This window comes from Moschus berezovskii, chromosome 6 (genome assembly GCF_049115385.1).
Source record: "Moschus berezovskii isolate FMDL1 chromosome 6, NW_MosBer_1.0, whole genome shotgun sequence".
Classification (NCBI taxonomy): Eukaryota; Metazoa; Chordata; class Mammalia; order Artiodactyla; family Moschidae; genus Moschus; species Moschus berezovskii.
In genome coordinates, this window is record NC_142465.1 from 79,215,697 (window position 1) to 79,230,958 (window position 15,262).

At 46.3% G+C, this 15,262-nt stretch overlaps 1 pseudogene; it reads left to right on the forward strand.

Moving 5' to 3' along the window:
- LOC148777654 (apolipoprotein L3-like) overlaps window positions 1-14,343 on the forward strand; it is a 21,242-nt pseudogene extending 6,899 nt beyond the window's left edge.
- Window positions 14,344-15,262: the final 919 nt, after the last annotated feature.

A 15,262-nucleotide genomic window follows, 5' to 3' on the forward strand; every position in this document is an offset into this window, starting at 1 on the left:
TAGGCTCCACGGACACACATGGCCAGCTGGAGAGGGAGCAAGGACCCCTCCCTTCCACAAGGACTCTGGGATCAGTGGCCCCTGGGCTCTCATGCTCATGCATGGTGGGTGGTCAGGCAGCCCTGGGGACTGCTCCCTCCCCCTTGGTGGGCAGACATGGGCACCCTCCAGCACTTCTCCTACACAAGGTGAACATCAGTCCAGAGGACCTTAAGGGGGAAAACTGATATTTGTGGGTCCTGTAGTGGGTTAAATGGTGGCCCCCCAAAAAGTATGTCCATGACCTAATCTCTGCAACTGTGTATGGGACCTTATGTGGAAAAGGGTCTTTGAAAATCCTTTAAGTGAAACATCTTGTAATAAGAGCATTGCAGCTTATCTGCGTGGACTCTAAATCAACTAGCATCCTCGTCAGATACACACAGAGACAACAGAGAGTAGGGGGAGAAGGCCATGAAAAGATGGAGGCAGGATGCAGGGATGCAGCCACAAGTCAAAGAAAGCTACAGCCACCACCAGCTGGGAGAGGCAGGGAACATCCCCCCAGAAATTCTATGGGAGTGGGCCCCTGCTGACAGAAGGCAGCACCCCAGACTTCAGCACTGGCTCCACCCACCTCTCCCATCACCTCCTACTGCTCCCTCCCAAGGGCCTGAATGTGCACCTGCTTGGAGGCTGGACAGGTCAGCTGCTGGAGGCCTGGCAAGTGTTCTGTCTAGGAGCTTGCAGCTCTCCTGAGCAACCTTGAGATGTTAGTGGTGACTTCAGAAGGAAAGTGTGTGTTGAAGGTAGACAGCCTGTTGGGCAATTTGTAGGAGGCAAAGGGATGGAAGAAGTCAGACCCTTTCCTCCTGTGCATTGGCCACCCTGAGGCTGTCCCTGGGTGCTGTGCTGAGGCTGATGGGGAAAGGGTTCTTTCTGAGATACAAGGAATCCAGGTTCATCACCACCCTGTCGCTCAGGGCCTGTTCAGTGCCAGGCTCTGAGGGGACACTGAGACCCGAGAGGGGAAGGACAGGTGACCAAGTGGGGAGACCCAGGGCTTTGTCTTCCTGTGCTCTCTGGGCCCTCAGTTCAGGACTGTGGGTGATGGGTGGTCCTGTGCAGGGGAGGTCGGCCCGGATGGAGGAAGTGAGAAGGGCTTACTGCACTATGTCTGTGTTGCAATCTTGGTTTTGCAATATTAAGATTAAAAAAAGCCAAACTGTAGACATGTCAGTATAACAGGAGGGGCATGACCTTAGATCTATGTGTTTAGGCAGGCAGAGACCAAACCTAGAAACTTTGGGATTTTTAAATTCGCATTCCTAGGACTTTCCTGGAAGTCCCATGGTTCAGACTCTATGCTTCCACTGAGGGTATTGTGGATTTCATTCCTGGTCAGGGAACTGAGATCCCACATGCCAGGAGGCCCAGCTGAAACAAAATATAAATAAATAAATAAAAAAGAATAAAATGTACAAGTTGATCAGTTAAAAAAAATATAATAAAATCACATTCCCCACCTATTTACCCATGTCTTAAGGTCTGGACTTGGCCTCCACTCTGCCCACAGAGAGCTATGCGACCCTGGGCAAGTCACCTCCCGGGGAATTGTTTGTTCTGATTTCTTGTTTTTGAAAGCTGATTTCAGTCTTCCTGTGTGGGTTTGTAGTCCCTATGTGTGTTGAGGATATTCACTCGTATCTACTGTAAATATTGCAAACACTGTCTCCAGGTCTCTTGTATTCTGATTTGGTTTATGGTGTCCTTTGCAATTTTCAATTTTTAAGAGGTTCAGTGGTTTCTGGGATTTGTGTCCTGGTGAGAAAAGTTTCAACTCAGCAGCGTTTTTCCAGTATGTTTTCATTTTGTCCAGTGCGTTTACAGTTAGCTTTTTTTTTTTTTTCCTTTCAGGTTTACATTTAGGCCACTCTGGGATTCAGGATTGATTACAATATTTTTGTTTCTTCTTCCTAATTTTCGTCTACATCCTACCTTCTCCCTCCTTCCTTTGCCTTCTCCTTCTCTCCTGCTCTCCCTCCCTCCTTGCCTGTCTCTTTCTTCTCCTTAAAGGAGAAGGTACTCCTTAAAGGAGTCGGTATTTAACAGGTACCTACTGCAGTCAAAAAGGAACACACTCTTCTTTTGTGAGGCTCTGCATCTGGCCCTACAGTTGGGCAGGGACAAGTTTCTCCAGGGTCCTCCCTTCTCTCTCCTACCAGCAGCCTTTCCAGGAAGTGATCCCTCAGAGGCTAACAGAGGAGGACACTCCGGATAGGAATCCAGTAGAGGGAGCACTGTCCAGCATCCACAGGCAGCTGAGGCCCCAGACAAGGGTCAGGACCAGGACAAGAATGGGAGGGAAGGGCGGAAGGATGAGGTCAAGGGTGTAGCCACATTTACAAGTGTTTGGCGTGATCCTCGGGCAGCCTTTTCTGCTGATGCCCTCCTCTCTCTGCCTTGGCACTTGGTCCTCGTGTTTCATGATTTCAGTTGGCTGCCCTGGCTCCCGGGGTCATACAGCTTCCAGGCAGAGAAGGAGGCAGGGTACCAGCCAACTCTCCTCTCCCACGTGCTTCAAGGGGGGCCTGCTTGTATAAATTCTCTTCCATCCACATGTCAGAGCCTCCAGTCTCTGACACCAGACACACTTCCTAGCAAACAAGCTGAGGGTTAGGTTACTCTTCCTGAGGGAGAACCCTGGGCATCACAGAGGAAGACGTAGAAAGAAAGATTCTAGGGTGGGGCTCAGGTGAGGCAATTTGTGGGAGGCTCTAAGGAAACAGGGCCACTCCAGGTTGAGTGCTGCAAAGAATGGCGGCAGTGGGGAGCGGGGGAGTCAATGAGAGTCTCAGTAACTCCATGTATGGAGACCAGAGTGAGGATAAAGGTGTGATTGGCAAAGAAGGAGCAGTGTTGCTTTTCGGCCAAGGGAGAGGGTGTGGTGTTGGTGGGGGCACAGTGATGGGTGTTTGCTGTCTCCTTCGCTCCTGCTTTCAGGGTGACCCTGTGTGAGTCTGGAGTTCTGTGAGAGCCTTTACATCCAACCGGAGAAGAGCATCGCCCTGTTGTGACAACAGGCCAGTCTTGGGATGTCAGGTATTTTTCTTGTTTTATTTCTCAAAACTTTATAAATGCTCACATGAATAAACAGAAGGGAAAATAGCCATAGAATGCAAGACTCCTTTTCTTATTAAATTCAATTAAGAATTAAATACTTCCCATTATACTAATTCTTATTTGCAACAAAACCACTATTTTATATATAACTTTGGTGGTATATTTATATAATTGAGTACAATTGATTAACAGTATTGTTAGCTTCAGGTGTACAAAGTGATTCAGTTATACATATATATGTATCTATTCTTTTTCAAATTCTATTCCCATTTAGGTTATTAGAGAACACTGAGCAGAGTTGTGTGTGCTATACAGTAGGTCCGTGATGACTATCTAGTCTACATTTAGCAGTGTGTACATGTGAATCCTTTTTGGATATATTTTTTCTAAAATGTTCTAATTTTAATATTATTATGGACTAATGTCCTTTAACACACTCAGCCTGGTCCAATTAAACAAGATGATATTTATTTTCCATTATGATTCTATGTGGTGCCCCTGGGAACCACTGCTCTGAGCATCTTCAAGAGCATCCCTGCCTTTGCAGGAGCAGAGATGCCAGCCTGTGGGATTCACCTCCACTGCAAGGGGTCTTCCTTCCTTTGATGGACAGAAGCCCATGGGTACACGTGTGGGGGGGCACGATGCTGCTGGACAGCGTGTCTCTTTAGGGTCACAGTTCACTCTCATTATTCTGGTTTCTGTGTGTCATCATCCCTACGTTTTTAGAGAACTTGGTTTCGTCAACACGAACATGTCTCCTACACTGACAGTTGTCAGAGCAGCAGTTAGGCTTCTTATTTGTCCTTCATCTGATTGCTCCCACCATTTTAAGGTGGTGGCACCGGACACAATCCCATTCTTGTGGATTACTGACTACTATAAAGTGACTTCTGCTGTCTTAAAGTTTAAAAAATCTGAGTGCTGAGTGCATATAGTTAAAATAAATCAGTTTCTACAGAGAATTCTGCTCATTCCTTCCCAAGGAAAAGCTTCTTTCTTTAGATGATATTCTTACATTGGGGGACAGAATAGTGTGAGAGTGTTTGCTCCGGAGATAGGAACCTGGACTCGAACTCTGGCTGTGGCACTAGCTGGGTACTTTGAGTACGTTCCTTAACTTCTCTGAGCTTCAGTTTCCTTTCTTAAAGGGTCATTGTGAGAACTAAAAGTAAGTGAAAGCCTACTACGCACTTGGAATGCTGCTTGGTGCAAAGAGGGGAGTCATCAGCTACAATAGCTAATAAATGCTAGGTATTACATTTTTCCTTCTCTTGATTTAAAATTTTTGATATTTAATTACTTACCAGGAAAGAATTTCAGTTATGTTAATCCATTTTCTCATACCTTTCCCCATCTTCTCATAATATCATTATATTACTAAATTTATACCCTGTATTAGAAATCTTTGTAGTCATAAGCACTTTATTTAAACTTTTATTTCTGGGGTCCTCAGGTGCAGCCAGTATTTCCTGACTCCCCTCTGGTGGAAGAACTTTGAAAATGGAAAATTTTTGAAAACTCAAACCCACATCTCAAGATTAGAAAGATATTTTATTCATAAAGTGAGAACAAGATACATGGAAAAGGGACATAAATAATAAAACAAAGAAGAAAAGGAAATATTAATCCTTTCCTTCCTTCAGGGCTTCGTCTCCCTACTTCTAGCGGTGTACTATAATTTTCATATTGATTGACAACAAATCCATTAGTTCTCATGTTTAAATGCTCTGTTTTGGGAATATTCTGGCAGTCCAATGGTTAAGATTCCACTTTTACTACCATGGACCAGGTTTGCTATCTGGTCATGGTATTAAGATCCCACAAGCCACGTAGTGCATCCAAAATATATATATATATATATAAGTAAAAAGTCATATGGTAAAAAATAAATATATATATATGAAGGTGAAAGTGAAGTCGCTCAGTCGTGTCCGACTCTTTGCGACCCTGTGGACTGTAGCCTACCAGGCTCCTCCGACCATGGGATTCTCCAGGCAAGAGTACTGGAGTGGGTTGCCTTTTCTTTCTCCAGGGGATCTTCCCAACCCAGGGATAGAACCCAGGGATCCAAACCTGGGTCTCCTGCGTTGGAGGCAGATGCTTTAACCTCTGAGTCACCAGGGAAGCCCATATATAGATAGATAGATAGATAGATAGATAGATATAGATATATATAGATAAGTAATGGCTCAGTTCTTTTCAAAAAGTTAAAAATCAAACAAGAGTGTTAACAGGTTTTATCTCCAACATTTCCTTCATTTCTTTCAAACTATTCCTCGTATGATATCGTGTCCTCTGTCCCCACAGATTCTGGACTTTTTATCCCATTCTGGACTGATTTCTCTCTAGGTCTGCTGCGTGCCCAGCTAGGATGCTTGGATTCCCTTCTCTCTGGTTGATGTTCCTGCTTCCTGGATCCACACTTTTCATGGTCGTGTCTTTTCTCACTCCATAAAAACACGCACACCTCTCTCTCCCCTGCAGCTCATCCCCAGATAACTTTCTCAGAAGCAACTATGATGGCAACCTTTCCATTCCCTTTAGCTCCATTTCTTCTGTCATTTCTTTATTCCGTTTTCTGGAAGCTTCCTTTGATTTTCTTTTCCTTCCTTTCTTCACAGTCATTTTGTAAACACTTTATTAATTTCCACGATCTATTTTTGTTTGTTTCATTATTTATTTCCCTTTTCCATGCATCTTGTTCTCATTTTATGAATAAAATATCTTTCTAATCTTCATGAGACATGGGTTTGAGTTTTCAAAATTTTTCAATTTTCAAAATTCTCTGTTTTGTGACTTCTTTGGTGGTCCAGAGGCTAAGACTCCACGCTCCCAATGCAGGCGGCCCGGGTTCCATCCCTTGTCAGGGAACTCGATTCCACAAGCTCAACCAAGAGTTCTTATGCCACAGCTAAAATATGCCATGTGCCACAGCTAAGATCCAGCTTGGCCGAATAAATAAATAAATAATTTTTTAAAATTATCTGTTTCTTCTGATGTCATTTTAATCTTTTTTTTTTCCAGGTTGTCATATTTCTCATATGTCTGATCCAGGATTGCCTATTCAAATTAAAATGGATAAGGGTTGATGGGCGCATTTTTGTAGAGTGCTTGGACCAGGACCTGTGATTTCCATAAAACAGAAATTTTTTTCTGCTGTCTTTCCATTCTGATTTCCCCACTTTGCTGCAGACTTAAGGCTGCTGTGAATATGGGATGCACCATGGGACTGGTAAGCTTGTCCCCTGCTCTCCCCTCTGGCTCCCTCTCATCTTGGTCCCTCTCTGGGACTCTGCCCAGCAGGCCATTTTTCTTGCCTTTGTTCACTCTTGCTGTTTCTCTCCCTCTACTCTTCTCTGTTCAGCTATCACTTCTCCATTCACTCAGTCCTCAAATATGTGTTGAAGACTCTAGGCTCCTATTGCCACCATTCAGGACTTATTTATTTTTTTTTAATTAGCCACAGAGTGAGCAGAGGCAGAGTATGGGTTCTTGAACCCAAGGGTGGGTTGGAACCCTGTCTGTGCTGAACAAGGATTCTGACCTTGGGCAAATCACAAAGCATCTATGCTTCAGCTTCCTGGCTATCAACAGGGATACATGGGTACAGACTTCCAGCTTGTCAGTAAATACGCTTTATAATTTGTGAAATCTTAGAGCAAATACCAGTGTGGAACAAAATCAGAAACACAAACCACTCTCATCAATAGCTGTTACTGTAACTATAAGGACCTTTACTATCATTTCAGCCAGGTTTCAGAAGGGGTAGTTAATAAGTGCTTGTTTTAAATTCTTAGAATAGCACATAAACATAAGCAACATTTGCTTTCTTTCGCTATCTCCCAGCACAAGATAGTCACAACCAGAATCAAAAGAGATTCTGTCAATATAAAGATCTGCCACTTAAACAACTGGGAACTGGCGAGACTGAAAGGCTGGACACACCACACAGCATGAGTGTGAATGCAAACTGGTGCAGTTTCTTTCCAAAGTGGTGTGGCTCTAAGTATAAAAGAATTTTAGATGTTGATCCACTCAGATAGTTATTCTACTTCTGAAATAACTTAAGGAAGCAGTCAAATGCACGCAAAGTTTTCCACAAGAAGGGTGTTCTTTGCACTATTATTTACATAAATAATTAGAAAGAGCCCCAAATCTAACAGTCAGGGGAGGACAGCAGAGAGGATGGGGCACCATTCAGGTCCTCAGCCACCCAAGGCAGGGCTGCAGGGATGGGGGTGGGGCTGGTGGGACTCCAGGCCCTTGTGGGACAAAGACTCTTGCAGAAACAAGAAGGACATGGTCTGCGGGAGCTGAAGCACCAGGAACTTTATCAAGGCAGAGACTTGAGCACAGGGAGCAAGACATCATTTTAGAATGAATGAGAAGAGTTATTTACTGACAGACATATATCCACAAGTATATATTTTTGTACATTAAAGGGCACAGAGCAGAAAGACTTGGGTTGAAGTCCAGGCTCTGGAATCAGTGTGAAAACTTGGGCTGACCTAAGTTTAGGTGAGTTTCAGGAGTCTGCACGTCATAGATGCTAGATCAATATCACCTATTACCAATCAGATCGATCCTGGGTGTTCATTGGAAGGACTGATGCTAAAGCTGAAACTCCAATACTTTGGCCACCTCATGCTACGAGTTGACTCACTGGGAAAGACTCTGATGCTGGGAAAGGTTGGGGGCGGGAGGAGAAGGGGACAACAGAGAATGAGATGGCTGGATGGCATCACCGACTCTGTGGACATGAGTTTGAGTGAACTCCGGGAGTTGGTGATGGACAGGGAGGCCTGGCGTGCTGTGATTCATGGGGTTGCGGAGAGTCGGACACGACTGAGCGACTGAAATGAACTGAACTGAACACAACTGAACACAAGTGTTCCCAGCCTCACGTAATTTCCAGAGTATTCCTTCCTGTCTGTTCTTCTTTCTCTGGTTTTATTGCTCCTATAACTTTGCAGATGACTGTCTCCTGTCTTATTACCTTATCCTTGTACCCCAACAGGAGATCAGGACTCTGACTTGGCCTGGAGGGAGCCGGTGGGATGATGAGTAATTTCCTTAACTAGTGGCCAGCAGAGCCCAGGAGACAGAGAACCGTGCTGGGTAAAGTCTTTGGTGGCACTCGTGGCCATCCCTGGGGAATCCACCAGAGACCTTGCCCTTCACTGCTTCCTGCAGTCACTGCTCACTCATGATCAAGCCAACAGTCTGCTTTTTCTTCCCCAAGGGTGAAGCCACACTTCCTTCCATCCTGACACAGACAAGGAGCTGAAGGGACATCTCTGAGACCCCCTGCTGCCACCCTGAGCTCAGAAGACCTGGGGACTGCTCTGGTAGTCAGCAGTCTCTTATCTGGCTGGTTCCTACTTGTGACCCAGAACTGAGGTGATGCCAACTGACTGAATTAACCTAGAGAAGAATCAAGAACCAAGAAGGGACTGGATAAGCATCCTCGGGCCCCCCAGAAGAGTTGGGGGTTCCCTCACCCAGGGATCCATCCACAAGTCCTCCTTCCAGGACCTCTACTCGGGGAGCCAAGTCTAAGGTATTCACTTTCTCCCCCTGTTGTCCAGTAAGTGACTCAGAAGTGAAGCCAGGACATCGGGAGTGGGGAGAGCAGAGGGAGTCCCCAGGGCCAGGTGGGGTGTGGAGAGGAAGTTCCCCAGCATCCCTGGAACTTCTCCTGTCCTCTTCTTTTGTCCAATCTTCCTTCCAGATCCGGGAGGATAACCACAGAGGGCATTTCCTCCAGTTCTCTCCCTGCCTCCAGCCCAGTTGCCCTTCAGGCGTCAGCGGACTCTGAACTGAACCTCAGTCTGGCTTTTGCCACCTGTCACTTGTGTGATGTGGAGGGCCTTACCTGACCTCACCTGTAAAATTGGAAAAGTATTTCCCTATGTTATGATGAGGATCAAATATAGTGTGTGTCCATGGCCTGGGCCACACAGTAGGTCCCGCCTATTGTGGTGCTATCCCTTCTACCTGGAATGTGTTCATTTAGGTGGAAACCTCTTCCCTCCTCCTGAATCCCCCCTTCCCTGTTCTATGTTTAGACACCTGCCAAGTACTCTCATATATAAGCACCTGCTTATCAGGTGTGATACCTCAGGCAGGTACTGACTCTACTGATCTCAAATGCTTCCCTGCAGACACCCAAGTGCTCAGTTATTCCCCCATCCACCCCCACCCCAATCAATCAATACACAGATTTAGTGTTTTGGATTCCTTCCATGTGAGCCCTGTATTCCTTTCTCCCTTAGTGACACAGGAAAAAGAGAAAAATTAATAAGTCTTCATGCTGCAGGACAGAGAGAGGAAGAGAGATTTGGTTTTTCTTCTAAGAGGACACTGATCTTACTGGATTAAGGGCATATACTTATGGATGGCGTCATATCATTATAATTACCACCTTAAAGTCCCTATCTTCGTATAGTCATTCCAAGGCTGGAGGGACATTCAGGGCTTCATCGTATGAATTTGGGAGGAAGAACAGTCCACACAAAGCCCCAGGTGAATCCATCATCAGTACCTAAGATGACTACTGCTCAGGAGGATGAATTTTAACCGCTTTAAACTCAGTACCATTTACCTTCCATCATAATTTCTTCTGATGTTTTTATTTTTCTGTCTAGAAGGCAAAAGCTTTTTTAAGGATGTCATTGGACATTTTCGGAAAGAGTGAGCAAGGAAGAAGTGCATTTCCTACTCACTGAAGAGAAACCCTGAGAGAGTTCTGTGGCTGAGGCTGATTTATCCAGGTAACCCCCAGGTGTGACAAGAACGTCACCTAAGTCACCCAGATCTCCCAAAAAAGATCTCACCCAGGATAGCTTCCTCCTGGCAGGCACATCTCCTCCAGGCAGCATCCTATGAATGGGGTTGAGGATGTTCCACCTCAAGAATGCATGAGGAACATTTCCTCCACGTCATTTGCTGGCAGTATATAGCCTCAGGTTGAGAAGAGATAGAAACCTGCGAGAAGAGCAGGTTATGTGACTTGGGCAAGTTACTGAACTACTCTCTGCTTTAGTTTCTTTATCTGTTCAGTTTTATTGTGAGGACACTGAAACCATGCATGCAAAGTGCTTCATATGATAGCCGGTATAGAGTAGATACTCAATTAATGTTAAAATTTTAAAGCTTGTTGGAAAGACACAGGGGTCAAGAGCCTTTTTCCTGGAGATGAGAACCAAGAAGGATATACTTTGGAACATGTCAGGAAATCCTGACACCAGCATCACTTTGTGTTCCTGGGGATTCTGACTAGAGCGCTTTCATTCCCCATCTTAGGAACTGTACCAACCCCGCAGGATCCTGCTGGCCCAGCAGAGAGGCTGCAGAGGAACTGGATGGAGCTGGTGGGATCCTGGCTCTAGCCCTGCCCAGCTCTGGGGCTCTGGGCTTATGTCTTGGAGCCCCAGATCTGTCCTGTGTCCAATGGGAATAGCAATTCAATCTGATGGATTGTGGTGATGGCCTCAGAGTGAACTGCAGGGTCAGAGGTGGGGAACCAGCTACAATCATGAGGCAGGCCTGCACCAGGGTCAGACCCAGGGTCAGGGTGGAGCAGAGGGTCCAGGTTGGAGGACTAGTAGGCAGGCTTGGGCAGCAGGACGAGGACTAGAGTGAAGAGAGTGGGCCCCGAGGATACAGAACTGAAGGGGCTGTGACCCTAGCAGAGGTCCCCTGAGTGGGAGGGGGGAGCATTTCTTCCCTCCCTGACGGGATCCCCTCATGCTGGGCTAGAGGGCCCTGGGTGACCGGGTCCTCCACACCCTGCCTGGGACCTGGGTTCCCACTCCATGTGGGACCCTCTTCTAATCTATGTGGAGCCATCCTGAAAGTGGAAGGCCATGTGACTCAGTGAGCCCTCCAGGGTCACAATGAGTGGCTGTGATTGTGTGTCATTTGAGGGATTCTGAGGAGCTTCACGCATCCCCAACAAGAGGAAAACACTTCCTCCACCAGCTGTGCAAGTGCAGGTCTCTTCAGGCTCAGCCATTCAGATGGGTGTTTCCTCAGTTCAGTTCAGTTCAGTCACTCAGTCGTGTCCAACTCTTTGTGACCCCATGAATCACAGCACGCCAGGCCTCCCTGTCCATCACCAACTCCCGGAGTTCACTCAAACTCATGTCCATCGAGTCCGTGATGCCATCCAGCCATCTCATTCTCTGTCATCCCCTTCTCCTCCTGCCCCCAATCCCTCCCAGCATCAGAGTCTTTTCCAGTGAGTCAACTCGTCGCATGAGGTGGCCAAAGTATTGCAGTTTCAGCTTTAGCATCAGTCCTTCCATTGAACACTCAGGACTGATCTCCTTTAGAATGGACTGGTTGGATCTCCTTGCAGTCCAAGGGACTCTCAAGAGTCTTCTCCAACACCACAGTTCAAAAGCATCAATTCTTTGGCGATCAGCTTTCTTCACAGTCCAACTCTCACATCCATACATGACCACGGGAAAAACCATAGCCTTGACTAGATGGACCTTTGTTGGCAAAGTAATGTCTCTGCTTTTTAATATGCTATCTAGGTTGGTCATAACTTTCCTTCCAAGGAGTAAGCGTCTTTTAATTTCATGGCTGCAATCAGCATCTGCAGTGATTTTTGAGCCCCAAAAAATAAAGTCTGACACTGTTTCCCCATCTATTTCCCATGAAGTGATGGGACCGGATGCCATGATCTTCATTTTCTGAATGTTGAGCTTTAAGCCAACTTTTTCACTCTCCTCTTTCACTTTCATCAAGAGGCTTTTGAGTTCCTCTTCACTTTCTGCCATAAGGGTGGTGTCATCTGCATATCTGAGGTTATTGATATTTCTCCTGGCAATCTTGATTCCAGTTTGTGCTTCTTCCAGCCCAGCGTTCCTCATGATGTACTCTGCATATAAGTTAAATAAACAAGGTGACAATATACATCCTTGACATACTGCTTTTCCTATTTGGAACCAGTCTGTTGTTCCATGTCCAGTTCTAACTGTTGCTTCCTGACCTGCATATAGGTTTCTCAAGAGGCATGTCAGGTGGTCTGGGATTCCCATCTCTTTCAGAATTTTCCATAGTTTATTGTGATCCACACAGTCAAAGGCTTTGGCATAGTCAATAAAGCAGAAATAGGTGTTCCCTCAAGTCTCTTGAATTTTTAGAGGCTCCACAAAGTTGCACGTGGCCTTGGAGGGCAGACTGGTGAAGCTGTCATAGGTAAAGTGTGAGTTAGGCTGGTGATACACAAGATGTCAGGGTGCTGAGTGATGGGTCAGGAGTCAGGGAGGTGGGCTGGAGAGTCCAAGAGGAACCAGGGCTCACAGCACATCTCCTGCTTCCCTGTCAACTGGGGCAGTGGATGGACCCAGTGATCTTCCTCTGGGAAGATCAAGGAAATCAGGCTTGGGGGACAGCAGATGCCAGGCGAAACGATCGTTAAGGGTCCTTTTAGCTCTGAGTTTTGATATTTAAAAAAATTCCAAGTACAGAGAGTTAGCCAATCTGAAAATTCTGAGGGCACAATTCCCAGGACTGTCCTAACATTTGAGACCAATGGCAAATTTGGGAGATTCCCACAACTTACCTCAAGTTTAAGAATTCCCTCAAGGGATGCACAGACTCACTGAAAGCTGTCATGATCCCAGTTACAGTTTATTACATGGAGGGATGCAGTTTCCTGTCAGCCACAGGGCAGAGTTTGGGCGGGTTTCACACACGAAGCTTCCACTGTCCTCCGGACACGTTAATGTCCTGGATTCAGTGTGCGGCAGGGCACACAGAACACTGCCCTCCAAGGACACTCATCCTATTTAACAGATCATCCTGACCGATGGTCTCCAGCCCCTCCTGGAGGTCAGACTAATGCCCTAGAGTCCAGCTTCTCCAGAGGTCAGAACTGATACCATGTGACCCAGAGGCCACTCATCACCTTGTCAGACTCTCCAATGGCCCAGGTGACAAGGATGCTTGTATCAGCCAGAATATTCTAGGGGCTTAGGAACCACTGCCCAGTAGTAGCCAAGGGCAAAAAAATGTTGATGCCTCACTACACACTCAGGCCCTTGAGTGACAGTTTTTCTGCTCTAATCCCACTGGCCTTTGTTTATCTGTGGAGTTCCCACTCTACACACACTTTAGAAGTGATGGTGTTGATCTGCCGGTGAGATGTCTTTATCAAATACTTCTCTTAAGAGTATCCTAAGGTGACTTTTGCTGCTTTATTCCACGATTGAATATGTACATGGAGCATCTGCAATGCCCAAATATGTGTTTAATGTTGAAAAAATGTTTGCATTTGTAAAATTCTTTCCTGGTGATTTATAATAAAATCTGCAGCTTATGCAGAATAGCTCTTGCTGAACCTATTTTACAGACTAACATAGTCTTTCGTAATACCTTGACATTCGTTGTTACAGGGGAGAGGCAGATGCACTGCGTAAATATCTGAACAAGCTGCACAGAACTTGCTGTGGGGGACTAAGACAGGCTCCAACGAGGCCAGTTGGACAGAAAGAGGTTTCTGGAGAAGTTGCCTCAGGTGAAACGGAAACTTGAGGAGGGCATAAGAAAGCTCCGTGCACTGGCAGGCAAGGTTGACAAAGTGCACAGGGACTGCACCATCTCCAAGGTGGCAACCGCCTCTGCTGGCTCTGTGTCTTGCTTCCTGGGCGTCCTTGGCCTGGCTCTGGCATCCATGTCAGAGGGGGCCAGTCTGACACTGTGTTGGTGGGATAGGGCTGGGAGAAGTGACTGCTGTGACTGCTGTGTCCACCATCATGGTGGAAAGTAAAAGCAGGTCATCAGCAGAAACTGAAGCCAGTCGCCTTGTGTCAACTGGCATCAACACAAAGGAGGTGACTTTGGGGCTTCTACATAAGATCACACCCCAGATTGTTTCCTGTACAAAGAAACTCTACCAAGCCATGAAAGGCATTGGGAAGAATGTCCAAAACATCTTAGCAGCCCGTTCTTAGTGCTTCATGACCACTACTTAAGTCTCAGTCCAAATTGGCAAAGTCAGGAAAGCTTTTGGAAGCATAGCTGTTGCAATGTCCAAGGGAGCCCAGTGGTGCATGCAGTCACTGTAGATGTCTTCCATTTGATGGGTGTGTCCTTCCTGGTAAAAGAGGCAAAGCACTTGCATGAGGGGGCAAAGACAGAGTCAGTTGAAAGGCGAGGCAGCGGGCACAGATCCTGGAGAAGAATTTGGAAGAGCTCACCTGCACCTATGAGAGCCTGCAGTAGGGTCTGACACCCCCACCCTGGGACAGCGCAGGGACCAGAAACACATGTGAGGTGTAGGTTCAGAGCACCTTGTTAGAGGGGAAAGGAGGGGAGACAACACTGATGGAGCTGGGGGTAGGAATCTGGCATTTCTGTAGCTGAGCACAGCAGGGGGGAAAGCATGCAGGTGGAAGATGGGAGAGAGAAGCAAGGAGCCTGGGGCCTGGACTAAGGGAGGAGAGTGACAGGAGGGGAGAAACCACTTATTTTGGACTAAAGAACACTCTGGGGGCAGAACAGAGAGGCAGGGAGCTAGCAACAAGAGGCCTGGAATATGAAAGGGTTTGAAATGGGAGCAAGTCAAAAAGGAACAATAGCTGGGATCCAGGAGAAGCATCTGAGGCTCCTCCATCGCCCTCCCCAGGGTTTGCTGTCCCAGCAAGAAGAGTCTCCCCTGGTGGTGGTCTCTGGCCCTCCTTCTCCAGCATCAGCTCACCTTTGATCCCAGGAGGTTTATCTTAATTAGGCAGTGTCTTCATTCTTTCTTTTATTTCTAATTGAAGTATTGTTGATTTACAATATTCTGTTACTTTCACATGTACAGTAAAGTGATTCAGTTTTACATGTACCTGTATATGTATACATGTGGGCTTTGCAGGTGGCTCAGTAGTGAAGAATCTGCATACCAATGCAGGAGATGTGGGTTTGATCCCCGAGGAGAAATATCAATAACCTGAACTATACAGATGATACCACCCTAATGGCAGAAATTGAAGAGGAACTAAAGAGCCTCTTGATGAGGTGAAAAAAGAAGAGTGAAAAAGCTGGCTTAAAACTCAACATTCAAAAAACTAAGATCATGGCATCTGGTCCCATCACTTCATAGCAAATAGATGGGGAAAAAAGTAGAAATAGAGACAGACTTTATTTTCCTGGGCTC